We start from the raw sequence: 17434 nt of genomic DNA, 5'->3' as shown, positions 1-17434 counted from the left end.
CTTTATTTAGTTCACAGCAAAGACCTATTTTGAATACATTCAGTTTGATAAAAAAGCAATACTGTTAAAATGTTTCACGATTTGTCAAAAGCTTACTGAAAAGTTAGTTCTATGTAGATTCAACATATAGAACAGAAAGGTTTAATTATTTTTAATAGCTTGGGGGCTCATAAGGGAAGACTCCTGTGTACAATTATCTTCAAAATTGATATCCTCTTATACCTATTCCTGCTCAACTTCCACACCCCTCCCCTCACTATTCACTTTCATATGATGACTTCATATACTTGGGATCAGAATCTAGCAAAGATTAAGGGAGGGGAAAGAAGAAAGAGTGGAAGTAGGAAAAGAAGTATATAATGCGCTTGTGTCTATATGCTAAAACCATTAAACTAAAAGCATTATTTTGAATTATTTTACCTTATTTAAAAGCATATTCTCTTTTTTCTTTGCCCCTAGTAATAGCTTCATCATGAGAGCTTGGATAAGTCCGAACATTTGGCAATGGACAAGCACACAGAAGTACCACCATTATTGGTATTCCAAAGTTGCCTGTAAAGACTGAGTTAGCATGGTACCCTAAGCACTCCAAAGTCCCGTCCCTGCCTACAGAGCACTCTAGACTCCTCCCTCACTGAACTGTTTGCAGTTTCCCAATACATGGTTTTCCTCTTATGTCTTGACGCTGGCAGTATGCTTTTCCCTTTGCCTAGAACCTCCTTCCCCCTCTTTGTTCCGTGATGTGCTTACAGTTTCAGTTTAGATATCACCTTTTACTAGAAGCTCCGGCTCCTCCTTTGAATGAGCATATGCTTCTGTCATGTTCTTTCAACATGTTTGATGCTCATCACACAGTATTGTTCTGTCTGGTTCACTTGCTTGCCTCCCTTACATTAGACTGAGAGCTGCCACAGCGTGAAGACTGTGTCTGGTTCATTCTATTCATTTAGCAGAGTAGCTGATAACTGGTGAGCCATCAGCAAATCTAAATGAATGCACAATTAAAAAATGACAAACACAAAAATTCTTGTGAGTTTTTGAATCTGTTGTATACATTCAAATCAATTAAAAAACATTTTCTAAGACCCTGCTTTGTTCCTGTAACTTTACTAAGTGCTTAAAGATGAATACATTTTAAGACAAAAGTCTTAAGAAGTTTATCATCTGGTGAGGGATTTACAATCTGATTCTGACGATAATCCAGTCTGCTGAACTATTGAACAACTGAAGGAGAGGAAGTGGCAAAGGTTTGAAGGGTTTCTTATTTCTATAAATCTGGCAGCCTAATAAAGGACAGAGACGTATCAAAAGTTTTTAGTCTAAAGTTGCAGGTAAAGAAAGATTGACCACTTAAAAATATAATTTCACACACCTCCAAGATTACTAACATAAAGGTTATTGTGGGATCTGTCCTTGTGAAGATATCTTGGCTTCTACACTATCATAAAATTAGAATTTAACTTTCCCTACAAAATCTGTTATCAGTTCTGGTTTCGTTAGTTTTCTGTGTGTGCCAAATTCAATAGAAGCTGTCTTAAGTGTTTTCCTCCTTATTAAACAGTTTTCTAAAATCTATAATTCAGTGAGACAGTAAGTAGTTGCCTTTATTTCTATGTAATTCAGCTCTGCAAAGCCCACTGTGAATTCAGTGGGGGCATTCTTGTGCTAGCCACTTTTTGTTATCAGCTACTCCACATGAAAGAAGATTGTATTTCTCTGCTAATGGAAGAAACTGAACGGGAGAATAAAGACCCTGAGTATTTTAAAATACTGATTTGAATTGCAGCTTGAGATCTAAAGGTAAAGAGCCGTGCAAGTTCTGGAACAGATACATCATTTACTTATGTGAGACAAAGGGATATCATTTTTCTTTTTCTTTAAATGAAATTACCCTTTCTATTTATGTACCGAGCCCAAACATTCACATCTTAAAGAAAGTTTCATTCCTCAGCACTCTATTCTTTTATCTTCTCATCTCTCATATTTTAAGTACATAAGGACATAAGCCTGAACTTTAATTTCAGCATTTCCAAAATATGTTGCTAGGAAGCTCTTTTGTTTCAAGAGAGACCTTAGGATAAATAGAGATTTTCTATTTCAGAAGGGTCTTCCAGTTGCAATATCTTCAATGCGGCTTCTCCAAAGACATTTAGTCCAAAATGTATGATTGTGATCTGAAGCAGAGATAAAACAAATCACAGAGACAATATGCTTTTCCATGCAGTTTTTACATTTTTGACATTCTTTGACTGTTAGTCTGCAAATGAATTTTGCTAACAGGGTGGTGAAAAACATCTCACAGGTGATTTTATTTCAAGAGACTTTTTCTCCCCACTTGTGTTTGATCAGAATACCTTTTTTTTTTTGACAAATAGACTATATGTACATAATACATACAGGCTATACTTATTGGAAAAACCAAAACAAAGATAGTAAAACCATCCTAGCAAAATCTACTTTACTCCACTTTCATGCTTTGAAAGAGTTGGTGCAGGCCAAATCCCATTAAAGTGAATAGAGATTTGAGTTATGATGGTATTTGTGAAAACAGATTTGACGTATCTCTTTAATTAACCAATCTGGTATCAATAGAATTACTCTCTTTTGTTTCAATTGATAGGAAATTAGTTGCAAATGCTTTTTAGCATCTTGGGTGTTTTCCCCTGGGCTAACCACACTCTTCAGAATTTTTCTTTTAATAGCCTTCAAAAATCTCATTTTCAAGTTACATGGCAAATTCAGATACCACCTACATAAGGACCATGAGAAATGCTCCAAGAAGCAGCATCCAGTTAAGCTCATTTTCTACATTTCTGCTTTGGGTAAGCTGAGAAGCTGATAATATGAAAAAAATGACCACTATAACTTGACTTCTTATGACAAATTCATAAGTAATCACATTTTTGCAGGGGAAACTAGAGGTTATAATGGTTCAGTGTCTTAATATCTCAAATTTAACTTTTGAAAGGTGGCTTGATATAGTGGGGTTAGCTAGAGCTGGAATCCAATTTTAGTCCTGATGTTAGATGTGCTACCTTGGTTAAGTAAACTCTGAGTCTTGGTTTCTTCATCAGCAGAATGGGTATATAACAATATCTACAATACAGAGTTGTCATGAGATTAATTTCGATGACTTATGGAGAGCACCCAACCCCAAAGCTGGCACATGGTATATGATCGATCAATGTGTGCTCCCCTTCTTACCAACTCTTCCCTTACCTTGTCCTTCTTGGTTGAGCTAGGACTGTGGATGTTTTCCAGAGTGCAGAATGAGGATCTTGAGATTTAAAGGACTTCCTGTCCCCAAATGCTTGCCTGGCATATTCTCAGAATTTCCTTACTTTAGAAATTAATTTGTGAGAGGAGAGTTAAGGCTCTATATCTGCTAGTCCTCTGCTCAAAATGTTAAAATGTTAGCTGGCCTACGTAAATGGGAACATTCACTAGCTGCCCAGGTTTACTCAGCACAGTCCTAGTTTTGTCTTGGTCTGATTATTAATAGCAATGCTTTCACTCTCAAAAGTGTCCTGATTTGGCTGACAAATTATATGATCACCTGTGTTCCGTGACAAGAGATCCTTCATTGTTAACTGCTGTATTTATGGCATCTAGCATGGTACATGGTTGTTGCACACCATACATTTGTTGTATAAATGATGCTATGTCTATTTTCTTAATAGTTAATGTAATATTTCTGAATATATCTGTAAAATTAGGACATATTACCTATGGAAAATTTGGAAACTTCCAAAAAGTAAAAGAAGAAGATAAAAAATTAAAACATAATTGCTAATATTACAGGATAGATTGCCTTATTACATATTTTTTTTGAAAACAGAGGACAATATCTTAAGCATATTTGTGATAAGGAGAGGTTGGAATATCAAACATGTTGGTCAAATTGTCTGCCACGCTCATAGCCTCTTCTGAATGGATAGTCCTAAATTGCTATGTTTTGTACTATGTGAACCTTCCCTACTGGCTGGAGCTGGTTGTATAAGGGGTGAGTGTTGATCTAAGAATAGTCAAATCAGAGACTGGCCAGCAGCCCATGACCTGGTGCAAAAGGATGAGCAGGGCTGATCATATTCCCTTTTTTGAAGCTGAACTTGAAAATTCTGTTAGCAGTGGGATCTGAAATAGAAGGAAACTATAACGAGAAGCTATGAGGTAAGGTAGGGCTATGAGGGGGTCACAACAGGCTGAAGTTATGAAAAAGTAAAAGCTATGAGAGAGCAGAATCTTTGAAGTAGAGGAAAGCTACACAGAATGGGGGGAAAGAATAAACCAATTGGTATAGAGAGGCAGCAGAGAGAGTAATAGACATTATCAGAGAGAGATTGTGAAGGCTCTGAGCAAGACAAGGAGATAAAGAGCAGCTTGTTCTTAACCTGTCTTGGTTCCCAGACATTTCTCTGGCCTTGAACCGAGTTCATGAGTATCTGTATGATAACTCACTTGTTCTTAGGGGAGATGTTTTCCCTCTCTATTCTTGCAGCTATCCACAGTCCTAGTGCTGACAGTTGGTCTTCTTCCCAGTGTTTCCCCTAGAGTGAGTCTCCTGACCTTTGCAGTCCAAAGAATCTGGAACAACTGGCCAATTACAACAATGAGATGTATGCTGACGGTGGGGGACCTTGCAGGATTAGGATTTCCTGGTTAGATTACAAAGATGTAGGAGATCTCAGAGATCCCGACTGAAAGAATAACCACAAGATCTCTTGAGAACCTGAAAGCTGTCAGACAGGTAATCTACCCATTTTCCTTTCCCTCTTGGATCACATGGTGTCTCATCTTTGCCACTCTCTGCATATCTTCTTTGTTCTTTCCCACACCAGCTTCTTTCGAAGGCTCTTAGTTTCTGCTCCTTCATGACCCTGGATTGCATGTGACTTTGAGTTGTTGTGGTGTTGACTGGTGCTTAATCTCTGTGGCCTTCGAGATCTAGTGTCCAGCACTATCTGAGTAGCTGCAATTAGTATATCTTTTATATTAAATTCTCGAGAGAGTGGATCAGATGCATCTCCAGTCAGCTAATGAATTGGTTGCATTTGAGTCAGATGTTCTTCTGATCCAATGATCTGTGGCAAAGGTATGTAACTCACATGATCACCCTGCTCCCTCAACTGGGGCTATGGATATTGATTCTCCGATTACTAGAGAAAGGGAAGGGCAAATTGAGCAACATTGATGTTACACCTTGGTGTCGCCCTGCTATTTAATTCTGATCTTTATTCCTAGTGCAAACTCAGCAGTTGAACTGCTCAGCAAGTTTCAGACCCTAGCTGTGTCATGACTCCTAATATCTAGGGAGAGTTCCTTACTTCTACCATTGCCCTGGCTCACCTTGCAGATTTTTTCCCCTTCTCTATTCTTGGAGCTGTCCACAGTCCTAGTGCTGACAGTTTGCCTTCTTCCCAGTTTTGCCCCCGGGGTCAGCCCGTGAATCCACACTTCTGGTAGCCAATCTTCATCCTTCCTCAGAACTGGCAGTGCTATAAATGCTCACTCTGAAGGTGCAGAGAAAAGGCTGTGCTCCACATAGACTGGAATAAAGAAGTAGCTGAAAAAATTACACAGTCTTGAATACTGACAGATTCAGCACTACTTGCCTGAGGGCGCCAATTGTGTAAATTCTTCCCACAGCAATGTGACAATCTCTTAGCAACTCTGAGCTTCTCTAGTTTCAGTTTAACAGCAACAGGGCAGCAGACCACAGGGGAACTCATTTCATCCCATAGTGTGTTCACCAAAGCCACCTCGGCTTAGCTGTCTGTCTGAATCAGCATATCCTGATGAAGGGCTATTTGACCTTCTTTTCAAAATGTCTCAGTGGGAGTGACAGAGAGATGTGAGGACTTGCAGCCTTTAGGAATTGTCCACTTGGCCAGCTGAGGCTCTGGGCTACACTCTGTCCACAGAGGCCCCTGTCATTTTTTGCAACTGCTCTTCCAGGTCCGGATCTTGTTCATTCCTTCTCAGGGAGGGAGAACCTCATGTTCATCACCTCTGCAATGCTTTGCACTTGCATTCTACAACATTTTCATCTGACACCACAGATTCTGTGGCTGTCGTGCTCTCAAGACTGTGTGGCCAGAATAGATTATATCTGACAAGTTGAAAGCCCCATAGAGCCATCTCCATGAAGGAGGAAAAAAAGTCAGACCAAAAATCGAAGGCTTATCTTTCTCTATGTGGGTGTGGGGTCTATTTTGCTTAGAGAACAAAAGGAAAGCATTGAACTCGGAAGAGAGGAAAAATGTGGGAGTGTGTGTACATGAATGTGTTTTTCATTGCTTTGTCTCAAGTGACTATGCACTTGGTCTTTTGAACAAGTTGTTGACTTGCATACTTTCCCATTCCTCAAGTAGTATTAGAAAATAACTAGCAACCACAGGAATCCTATAATGTGTTTTTGAAGCCAGATCTTCTTAGTACATGGGCTACTGCATGCGAGTAAGTCAGACACTTTGTGAAACTTTGTAACTCTTTCAGGCAACAGAGGGACAATTTAGTAAATTAGTCCTTGAAATGGTACTCACAGAAGTTGTTAGCTAGGGTGAAATTACCAAAATCGTTCCCAGGTGACCTGAAAGAACCAGTGAGTTCTTAAAGTATTCTTAGAGAGTTTTCTACATGCAAAACAAATATGACTCCCCTAATATGAATTCTATACCATGTATTGTGTAGGGGTAAGAGGCAGGCAAGCTTCTGGGTCACACAAGGGGCTTTTGATTGTGGAGCATTGCAGCAGCAGTGATGATTCTAATGACGAAGTTCTGAGAGGTATTTCTTTCTACAGAGCTCAATGAGGATTTTTTTTTTAATTTTTAAATTTTTTTAGACTGAGTCTTGGTCTGTCACCCAGGCTGGAGTGCAGTGGCACAATCTCTGCTCACTGCAACCTCCACCTCCTGGGTTCAAATGATTCTCATGCCTCAGCCTCCCGAGTAGCTGGGATTACAGGCATGTGCCACCAGGCCCAACTAATTTTTGTATTTTTAGTAGAGACGGGTTTCATCATGTTGGCCAGGCTGGTCTCAAACTCCTGACCTCAAGTGATCCACCCGCCTCAGCCTCCCAAAGTGCTGGGATTATGGGTGTGAGCCACCACACCCAGCCTAGTGAGGAACAATTGAGATTACCTGTGCAGTTAGCCAAATAGAGTCACGGTCAGCGAAAGCTGAACTGGAGTACTAGAAGTGTAGACACCAAATCTTCTTTTCCTAAAAAAGAAGATTTCTTTAATAGAACATAATTTCTCTAAATCACCACTTGGAGAATTAATAGAAAGATTTTAATTTCCAGGTTTGTGCAAAAGTAACTAGAAAATCATTAGTGAGCTACGACCATAGCTCATAATTTTTTGATTCCTCTATTGTAGAAATTAAGTATTTATCTGGAGAAGATACTGCTAGATACGTACTCAATATTGACTATCACCTTTTTTCTTGTATAGAATGTTGATTTTATTGGAGAAGTAGTTTGCTTACCTAAAATATACTAGATTTCCCAGGATTCCTAGAAGATGAGAGGTGCATAAGACTAAATCCTAGCCAATGAGATGCAAACATAAGTTGTTGGGTGTGTCTTCTGGTAATGCTCCTTAAAAATAGGCAATGACTCAGCTGGCATGCTCCTTTTGTTCCTTGTGTTTTCCCTTCTTCCTACTAGGAATGAGAAAATGCCGTTTGGAGTTCTAGTAGCCACTTTATATGTATGAGGCAGCCTTGAGGAAAGAAGTCACAACTCAAAGATGGCAGAGAAGAGGGATGGAAAGTCTACAATGAGGTTGCAGAGCCCCTGTACCACATCTAGTGTGTTTAAGCCCTGTTTTCAGGTCTCTGCTCCTCACAATTGAGCACATTTTCTAACTGATACAATATGCAAGGCTGGAATCCCACATGTTTTACTCTTAAATAGAAGTTATTCTGTTCACACAACAGGAACATCAGTAGGGAATAAGATTCTAAAATCCAGCCAGCCTATCCATATGGATGGGCACCATATGGTCTTTCTTTGCTGCCAAGGCCAGTCTAACAGACACAGGGAAGAATGTCAAGTGCAAAGTCAATAATGACATTCTAGAATGCATGAAATGGAGACAACCTGAATAACCTTGAGATACTATAGAGGTATTGATTCTGAAGTGTTTGAAAGAAAAATACCTTATAGTGTGTACTGACCATATTTTATGAAGTCCATAAAGCAACTCTTTTATCTTGAAACCATCAAATTGGTCAGCTGTTTTAATTACTGTTGCCTGCATTATTCATCAGATCAACTATGTAGGAGATCACTTTTGTTACATTGTGTCCATTTTTATCCTTAATCCATGTTGATTTTACAGGTACATACTTAGAGCTGCATGGGAACTTGAGTACATTCTGTCTTCATTTTCTATCTCTCAACAAAACAAAAATCCACCCCAACATGTATACCTGCACATTTGCTCTCATATTCTGCTTCCAGAAGGTCCACAATGCATAATAATGGCCTCCATTTATTTGATATACAAGGCATTGCACTCTATGAGTTGGGTATTGTTATCCTTATCTCACAGATGAAGAAATCGGGGTTCAGAGAACTTTCAAAATTTGCCAAAGATTACGGTACAGGTGGGATCAAAATCCAGAACTGTATAACCAAAATCCATTGTTTTAACCACTCTTTATTCATTCAACAAGTATTTGTTGAGCATTCACTATGTGCTAGATAATATTTCAGGCCTTAGGGATGAAAAAGTGAAGAAAAATTACAAACATTCCCTGCTCTCCTGAAGGTGAAGTTTCTTTCTCTCTCTCTCTTTTTAAATGTTAGGCTTGTGACTGTAGTCTTAGCTACTTGGGAGCCGAAGGCAGGAGGATGGCTTAAGCCCAGGAGATCAAGGCTGCAGTGAGCTATGATTGCACCACTGCACTCCAGCCTGGTTGACAGAGTAAGACCCCGTTTCTAAATAATAGTGATGATAATAATAATAATAATTTAGTGGGGAAGATAGGCAACAAACATACTAAGTTATGTGCTGTAAGTAAATTATGTGTGATAAGTAAGGAGATGATGGAGCAGGGTAAGATACAGCGAGCACATGGTGGGGACAGCCAGGGTTGTGGTATTCAGTAGGGAGGTTAGGGAAGGCCTCTCTGATGAGGTGGCACCTGAGCAAAACTTTGAAGGATGTGATGGTGTGAGCCATGTGGATATTTGCTGAGAAGAGAGCATTCGAGGCCAACAAATAGCTGGTGCAAAGGCCCTGGGCTGAGAGCACACTAGCATGTTTGACAGACAGTGAGGAGGGTGGGGTGGAGTGAGGGTAGGGGGGTGGATAGTAACTGGAAAAGAGATTTGAAGGGAAGAGAAGGCCAGATTATATAGGGTCTTGTAGACAACTGTGAAGACTTTGGTTTTTGCTTTGAGAGAAATAGGGGCCATTTGACCTGAGAAGTGATGTGATCTGACTTATGTTTCAGAGGACCACTCTGGCTGATGTGTGGAGAATAGACTGAAGGGAGGTATAGATGCGGGGCTTCCAGTGAGGACTGAACAGAGTTAGGCTGCAACTGTGTTCTACTTCACAGGTGATTAGAGAACACTGTCAGAAGAGGGACTTCTGTCCTCCTCGTCCTTTTAATGTTTTTTGATTAAGGGGGTAAATAGCAGAACGGTAAGGGTAATAGCAGACAATGGCTTCAGCACATGGAAGTGGGTCAGGGCTGGGGGGAGGTGGTGGTGGTGGAGGAGGAGCAGAAGTCTCAGCTGTCTCCTCCATTCTTCTTTTCTCTCTTAGGGAAATGTGCAGGCAGAGGCAGGCACTGTCGGGATGGACATCTTCAGAAAGCATGTAAGTGAAACTTTCCTGGGACCAAAGTTTTGAGCATTTATTTTTCTTCATTAATTCAATGAATATTTATGCAGCCATTGTATAGCTTAAATTGTGGGGGAAACTGACAATAAACATTAGGCATGATAAATATGCAAATTATACAATGTGTTAGGTTGTAACCTGAGTTGTAGAAAAATGTGAGACAAGGTAGGTGGGAGTTCCCTGGGCTGGGAAAGGGTAGGTTGCCGTATTAATGGGGTGGTCAGGGTAGGCTTCATTGAGAAGGTATTCTGGTTTGGTGGCCAGCAGGCCTTGATAATTTCACACCGTCATTAACTAGAGACACTGTGCTATCACCTTTTCTTTTGTATTGTGCCCCCTGCTGGTAAGGAAGATAAGTTGGCTGACATCTCTTCCTTCTCTCCCACTGAGTGGAGAGGGCTGCTGCTGCTGAGCTCATTTTATATTCTTCCCTGTCAGAGTCTCAATCCTGTTGACTCCTTAGAGCCTTGAAGGGAGATCAAGATTGGCTCCTTCTCACAAAATGTGAGCAACTCCTGCTCTAGCTGAATTGGTTTTCTGGGGAAACTGCAACTTCTTGTCATTTATAGATATTGTTTCAGTATCATTGTGGGAACCCCTGAGATTGGGTTAGCATTGCCTGCATCTATATGATACAATATGGGTAATGAAAACATTCATCAATCAATTTTTTCTTCTTGCTATCCCCTCTGTTTATAAATACCTGATAATGGAGTATCTGAGCACATTGTGAAGTAGTTCTTTAAATTTGGTCTCAAGGTGATGATGGTTGAATCAGCTATGTGATGGTCTTTAATGTCTAACTAGTCATTTTCTGTTTAAATGAAGTGATTTAATAATTTTGAACAAATGTAAGGACAGTGTCAACTCTAGATAATATTTACAAGAATTACCTAATGTAAGCATTATCTAGAAGAGTCGAATTCAGCACTTTTCAAAGTGTATTCCATGGAACAACAATCTTATTTGGTGTTCTCAAAAAAAAAAAAAAAAAAAAAAGGGGGATTCAGTGGTCAAATAAGTTTTGGAAGTACTGCATGCTGCAGCCCTGTCCTGGAGATTCTTGATGCTCATTGGTTTTTTAATAGCTTTGAGAACTTTTCAATAAATGAACTTACTTTGTTTAATTCAGTGTTTCCCAAACTTATTTGATTTGTCATATAACCATCAATTAAATCCTATGGGACTACCAGTTTACAAAATGTGCTCTGGGAAAAGCTGATGTGGCTGAAGTTAAATTTCCTAGAAAAATAAAACAGAATTGCTTATTAATGGGATTCAACCAATGTTTATTGAATGAATGAGCACTGAAGTTCATTTAATGCTGAGTTGAATGTTAAATGTTGAAATGTGTAGCTTGTGGGTGAGTTACACTTTTGAACTTATTTTTGTTCCTGATGTTTATTGTGATTACAGTGCTAAAAGTTTCTATATAGTTTTCTAAGTCTGAACATTAGGAATCTCACATTGATTTAATTTTGAATTTGTTATATAGTCATAAAATAGACAGGGTCTCAATAGTCATCAACTTCCTAAAGCTATGTAAGGAAGGCACTAGTGGCATTTAAACAAACCAAAGATATGGCTTCTAATGTGTGACCCCGCTCTAATTGTCCCAAGTAACTGCTGTGATAAAATTTATTTCCTCAAATAAAAACAGAAGAGATCAGGCTTAAATATTGATAATTTGTGCTAGAATTAGGGGGTTTCTTACCATTGCCCACAACATGATAATATTTTTGAGACTTAAGATGAATACTTTTAGTTTTCTAAACTCTTCCAAGATTTTGAAGTACTAATCATAAGGATGTCTGAGATGGCAATTGATTTTGGCAGTGCTAAATTGTCAAAATTAGTTTAAACTTCACTTTTTTAACCTCTGCCTCTTAAGCCGATTCTCCATTGCGTATGCAAAATGAAATTAAAATACATACTTCTTTTGCTGAAATGCCCTTAGAAGATTTCTCTGGAAAATTTCTTTTTCATGAATGATCATATCTTTAAAGTCTTCTGTTACAGTGGACATTCTATTTTCTCTCATTCCTTATTGAGTAGGAAGTCAGGGGACAATTGAGTCTTTGTAATCTTGAACCAAAAATTTACTTTTTAGTAGAGGATAACATTTTTCATTTTTTGTCACATTGTCTCATGTTTCAACTCAATAAGTTTGACTTATCTGAACAATTTTTTTTTAAATGATAATCACTTTTTCTCTTCAACAAAGAAACAGGACAAATTTTGCCCTGGAAAATAAGTGTTGTATTGCAGTGATTCCTTCATAATTTTTGTGAAAAATGTTGACGTGCTCACTATGGTGTGTTCTGTGCACCATATATTTTCATGCTTCTCCTTGTGATTCCTTCCCTGTGGGAGGATGATACATTTCTTTCCTGTTGAGCTTAGGCTTGTCCTGGTGACTTGCTTTGGCCAATAAAATAAGAACAGAGGTGATATGTGGCACTTCCAGCATAAGCTTGTAGAGCCATCTCATGGTTTGCCATATGCTTTTTTCCCACCCTGCTCTGGAAACCTGTTTTGTCTGAGTTAGAGGTTGTTCCATCGTTTTAGATCTTAGAGTGAAGCTGATGGGCAGCAGATCCACAGCCAACCAGCAATTGATACTTCTAAAAGGAAGAGAAAAACCCTTGTTGTCAAGAGGTTCAGATTATTTGTTCTTGCTCATAACCCACTCTATCTTGACTAATACAATCACCCTCCTCATTGGAATATTTCTAACTTTCCATTCTAAAAACTTGATATAAAAACAACGAATTCAAACAATCATCTATCAGTTAATCAATATTAAATAAATAGAATAAATTTTCAACAAATTGATACAAAGCTAACTTTCAACATCAGCAAACAATAAACTTTTTTATTTTTTTTATTTTTTATTTTTTATTTTTATCGATCATTCTTGGGTGTTTCTCGCAGAGGGGGATTTGGCAGGGTCATAGGACAATAGTGGAGGGAAGGTCAGCAGATAAACAAGTGAACAAAGGTCTCTGGTTTTCCTAGGCAGAGGACCCTGCGGCCTTCCGCAGTGTTTGTGTCCCTGGGTACTTGAGATTAGGGAGTGGTGATGATTCTTAACGAGCATGCTGCCTTCAATCATCTGTTTAACAAAGCACATCTTGCACCGCCCTTAATCCATTTAACCCTGAGTGGACACAGCACATGTTTCAGAGAGCACAGGGTTGGGGGTAAAAGGCCACCAATCAACAGGATCCCAAGGCAGAAGAATTTTTCTTAGTACAGAACAAAATGAAAAGTCTCCCATGTCTACTTCTTTCTACACAGACAGGGCAACCATCCGATTTCTCAATCTTTTCCCCACCTTTCCCCCCTTTCTATTCCACAAAACCGCCATTGTCATCCCGGCCCGTTCTCAATGAGCTGTTGGGTACACCTCCCAGACAGGGTGGTGGCCGGGCAGAGGGGCTCCTCACATCCCAGTAGGGGCGGCTGGGCAGAGGCGCCCCTCACCTCCCGGACTGGGCGGCTGGCCGGGCAGGGGGCTGACCCCCCCCACCTCCCTCCCGGACGGGGCGGCTGGCCGGGCAGAGGGGCGACTCACTTCCCAGTAGGGGCGACTCACTTCCCAGTAGGGGCGGCCAGGCAGAGGCGCCCCTCACCTCCCGGACTGGGCGGCTGGCCGGGCAGGGGGCTGACCCCCCCCACCTCCCTCCCGGACGGGGCAGCTGGCCGGGCGGGGGGCTGACCCCACCCCCCACCTCCCTCCCGGACGGGGCGACTGGCCAGGCAGAGGGGCTCCTCACTTCCCAGTAGGGGCGGCTGGGCAGAGGTGCCCCTCACCTCCCGGACGGGGTGGCTGGCCGGGTGGGGGCTGACCCCCACCTCCCTCCCGGATGGGGTGGCTGCTGGGCGGAGGGGCTCCTCACTTCTCAGACGGGGCGGCCGGGCAGAGACGCTCCTCACCTCCCAGACGGGGTCGCCGCTGGGCAGAGGCGCTCCTCACATCCCAGACGGGGCGGCGGGGCAGAGGTGCTCCCCACATCTCAGACCATGGGCGGCCGGGCAGAGACGCTCCTCAGTTCCTAGATGGGATGGCGGCTGGGAAGAGGCGCTCCTCACTTCCTAGATGAGATGGCGGCTGGGCAGAGACACTCCTCACTTTCCAGACTGGGCAGCCAGGCAGAGGGGCTCCTCACGTCCCAGACGATGGGTGGCCGGGCAGAGAGGCTCCAAACTTCCCAGACGGGGTGGTGGCCGGGCAGAGGCTGCAATCTCGGCACTTTGGGAGGCCAAGGCAGGTGGCTGGGAGGTGGAGGTTGTAGCGAGCTGAGATCACGCCACTGCACTCCAGCCTGGGCACCATTGAGCACTGAGTGAACCAGACTCCGTCTGCAATCCCGGCACCTCGGGAGGCCGAGGCTGGCGAATCACTCGCGGTTAGGAGCTGGAGACCAGCCTGGCCAACACAGCGAAACCCCGTCTCCACCAAAAAAGTACGAAAACCAGTCAGGCGTGGCGGCGTGCACCTGTAATCGCAGGCACTCGGGAGGCTGAGGCAGGAGAATCAGGCAGGGAGGTTGCAGTGAGCCGAGATGGCAGCAGTACCGTCCAGCTTCGGCTCGGCATCAGAGGGAGACCGTGGAAAGAGAGGGAGAGGGAGACCGTGGGGAGAGGGAGACCGAGAGGGAGAGGGAGAGGGAGGGGGAGGGGGAGGGAGAGGGAACAATAAACTCTTTAACCACTGTAACATAGCTAATCACTCTATCTAGTTTTAAGTAATGAAGCAAACAAAAATATAGGCTCCACTGCAATGCTGCTGTTTAATGGACCGATTACAATGATTCTTGAATGTGAACATGATATTTTTTATCTAAACCTTTTTTATTCAGACCTTAATAACTGTCTTTGTGAGTTGCAATTTAGTCTCTCAAAAGCACCAAAAGAAAAAGCAAAATTAAATTTTTGTAACTTGTGTTTACATACAAATGATTCTTTGAGGCAGTGGTAGTTAATGCAATAAGCCCCTAGAATATCATTTTACAGATGCACATATTTTTCTCAGGTGAGGGTAGACTTCCTTGGTGTTAGGGCAATGCTGATTCTGATGAGTTATTTAATTCATAAATAACAATCAATAATTATTATTTCTGTAGATTTTCCCCCAGGAAAAGTGAAAGGAGTACTTGATAAATTTTTTAGGTGAATATGAGAGATGCCATTCTTGAGGGCTTTTAGGACTTGCAATTCTTAGGGCAAATATATATATACATGTTTTGAATTTGTAAAGTACATGAAAATACTGAGATTATTTTATTTTGATACAGAATTTTAGAGTTTGGGTCACTGATAAAACCAAATATTAATCTTGGAAACTGAATAGCACAATTAATTCTGTTGGAACTGGCTCACAAACAGGTAAGGAGGAAACAGGTTAACTTTCCTCATTTCTGGACATAAGCAATTCTCTTTCAATGTCTTGAAAAATCCTAATCTGTTCCAATGGGAAGAATATTATTTGAAAAATGCCCTTCAAGCAGTTGGTATTAATCTTGTTTGAGAAAAGTATGATTTTATTGTCTGAAGCTTTAGAAAAAAATAAATCTTAAGTACATTTCCCCATCTATAACCCAACTTGGCTTATTCCCCCTGACAGTTTTCCTGAAAAAAGGAAAGAAACTTAGAATGCTTTAATTTTTCTCTGAACAAAATGTCATCTTCTATATATTGTTCTCATGTTTTAGCTCTACTGTGTTATTAGATTACCTTTCAAAATTAGTCACTGTGGTTATTATTTTATGGAGCCTATATTTATTCAGATTTGCAAATAAAAATAGATTTTTTTCCCACCATTAGTTCTTGTATCCCACTCCATTGTTGCTTTTTTGCTTTTTGCTCAAATTCAGTTTTTAGTTGTTCTTTCCTAGTGTGGTATGGCAGGGAGCATGTCTATAAATAGCAAACTTCCTTATTCTTTGTATGCCTAAAAATGTCTTTTTTTTTACTCTCACTTATTAGTTTCACAGGGTAGAGAATTCTAGGTTGACAGTTATTTTTACTGAACACATTTAAAATGTTTATGTTTTGTCTTCTGACAGGTGTTTCTGCTGATTATAAGTCTGCTGTTAGTCTGATTGTAGTTTATTTGTAGGTAAACAGTCATTTCTCCCAGGTAGTTTTAAAAATTGTCTTTACTTTTGTTTCTCTACAGTTTCACTATGATGCATGTTTTTTAAAAAGTTCTGCTAAGAACTCACTATGCCCTTTAAAATCTAATGATTTATGCCTTTATTCATTTCAGGAAACATTTCACCGTCATCTCTTTGAATATTGTCTCTCTCTAAAGACATTATCTCTCTTTAAGAAACCCTATTATACGTATGCTAAAGCTTCTCATTCTATCCTTTGTGTTTCTTAACTATTTCCTTCCCCAAATTTTTGGTGATTGCCTTACCTCTTCACCTTTCAGATCACTAATTTCCTTTTCTGTTATGTCTAGTGTATAGTTTAAGTCATCAATCGATTATTTAAATGACTATGGTTTTTGTCTTAATCTGATTGAGCTGCTATAAAACAATATCATAAACTGGGTGGTTTCTAAACAACAGAAATTTATTTCTTACACTTCTGGAGACTGAGATGTCTAAGATCAAGAAGGAGGCAGATTTAGTGACTGGTGAGGACTCAATGCCTAGTTCAAAGACTGCTATCTTTTCGCTGTGTCCCCACATGGCAGAAGGGGCAAGGGAGCTTTCTCAGATCTGTTTTATAAGGAACTAATCCCATTCATGGGGTCCAGAGCCCTCATGACCTAATCACTTCCCAAAGGCTCTACCTCCTAATACTATCACCTTGGAGGTTGGGATTTCAACACTGGATTTTGGGGGGACATAGCAGTCTTCATTTCTAAAAATTTTGTTTTGTTTAGATTTTTCTTTCTCAAGTCTGCCTGTTCTTTTTCTAAAGCACCTTGGTCTTGTCTTGTTAATACTTTATTTATCTTGTGGGACATTATTAATGTACTTATTTTCAAGATTTCCTTTTAGATTGTTCAATTATCTTAATTTTTCCCAGCTATAAATTCCCCCTTTATGACACTTGCTTTCTCAGGGCTTTGGGTTTCCCTGTGTGTTTTACAATTTTGGATTATGAGCTCATCGTCAGTTGGCTTTGTCTCCTGGGGAAGCCTTGTTTGTGCCTTGAGTTGAAGAGGCACCTCTATTAGGGACTGTTGCCTAAGTCTTTGCTAGGGCTCTGTGTTTTTCCATGGCTCTGAAACTGTTTTAATGTTAGTTTCTTGGCTACAAACATTCTCATGCCACTTAAATAATGTGAATTCAGGTCACACATTCAATCCTTTTAGTTCAGAAAAATGTGAAAATAAGCCATAGAGTTGCTATTGAGAGTGTTTGGCACTAATGAGAACTTTAAAATTTCTGTCTGGAAGGTGGGTAGAGGCTGTTAAAGAATCTGTCTTAAAGTTGTATATGCAATTTGCATAGCAAACATAGTACTTTTACTATATTTGCATGTTTATTTGGAATAACTTGGAGATAGGCTGATGGAAATATGATATGGTCTTTAAATTGTGGTTAA

At 40.4% G+C, this 17434-nt stretch overlaps 1 long non-coding RNA gene across 2 annotated transcripts; it reads right to left on the bottom strand.

Moving 5' to 3' along the window:
* Nucleotides 1-457: 457 nt before the first annotated feature.
* LOC129525970 (uncharacterized) lies at nucleotides 458-8052 on the bottom strand. Of its 2 annotated transcripts, XR_008670558.1 has the most exons (5): nucleotides 7494-8052; nucleotides 7146-7226; nucleotides 3036-3096; nucleotides 2072-2174; nucleotides 458-985 (listed from the first exon to the last, which is right to left on the bottom strand). It is a non-coding gene; the product is annotated as an uncharacterized lncRNA (long non-coding RNA). The 2 variants fall into 2 exon arrangements; XR_008670557.1 differs by lacking the exon at nucleotides 3036-3096.
* Nucleotides 8053-17434: the final 9382 nt, after the last annotated feature.

Source organism: Gorilla gorilla, chromosome 10, assembly GCF_029281585.2.
Source record: "Gorilla gorilla gorilla isolate KB3781 chromosome 10, NHGRI_mGorGor1-v2.1_pri, whole genome shotgun sequence".
Taxonomy (NCBI): domain Eukaryota; kingdom Metazoa; phylum Chordata; class Mammalia; order Primates; family Hominidae; genus Gorilla; species Gorilla gorilla.
Note: the sequence above shows the minus strand (reverse complement) of the source record. Positions and strands in the feature narration are given on the sequence as shown.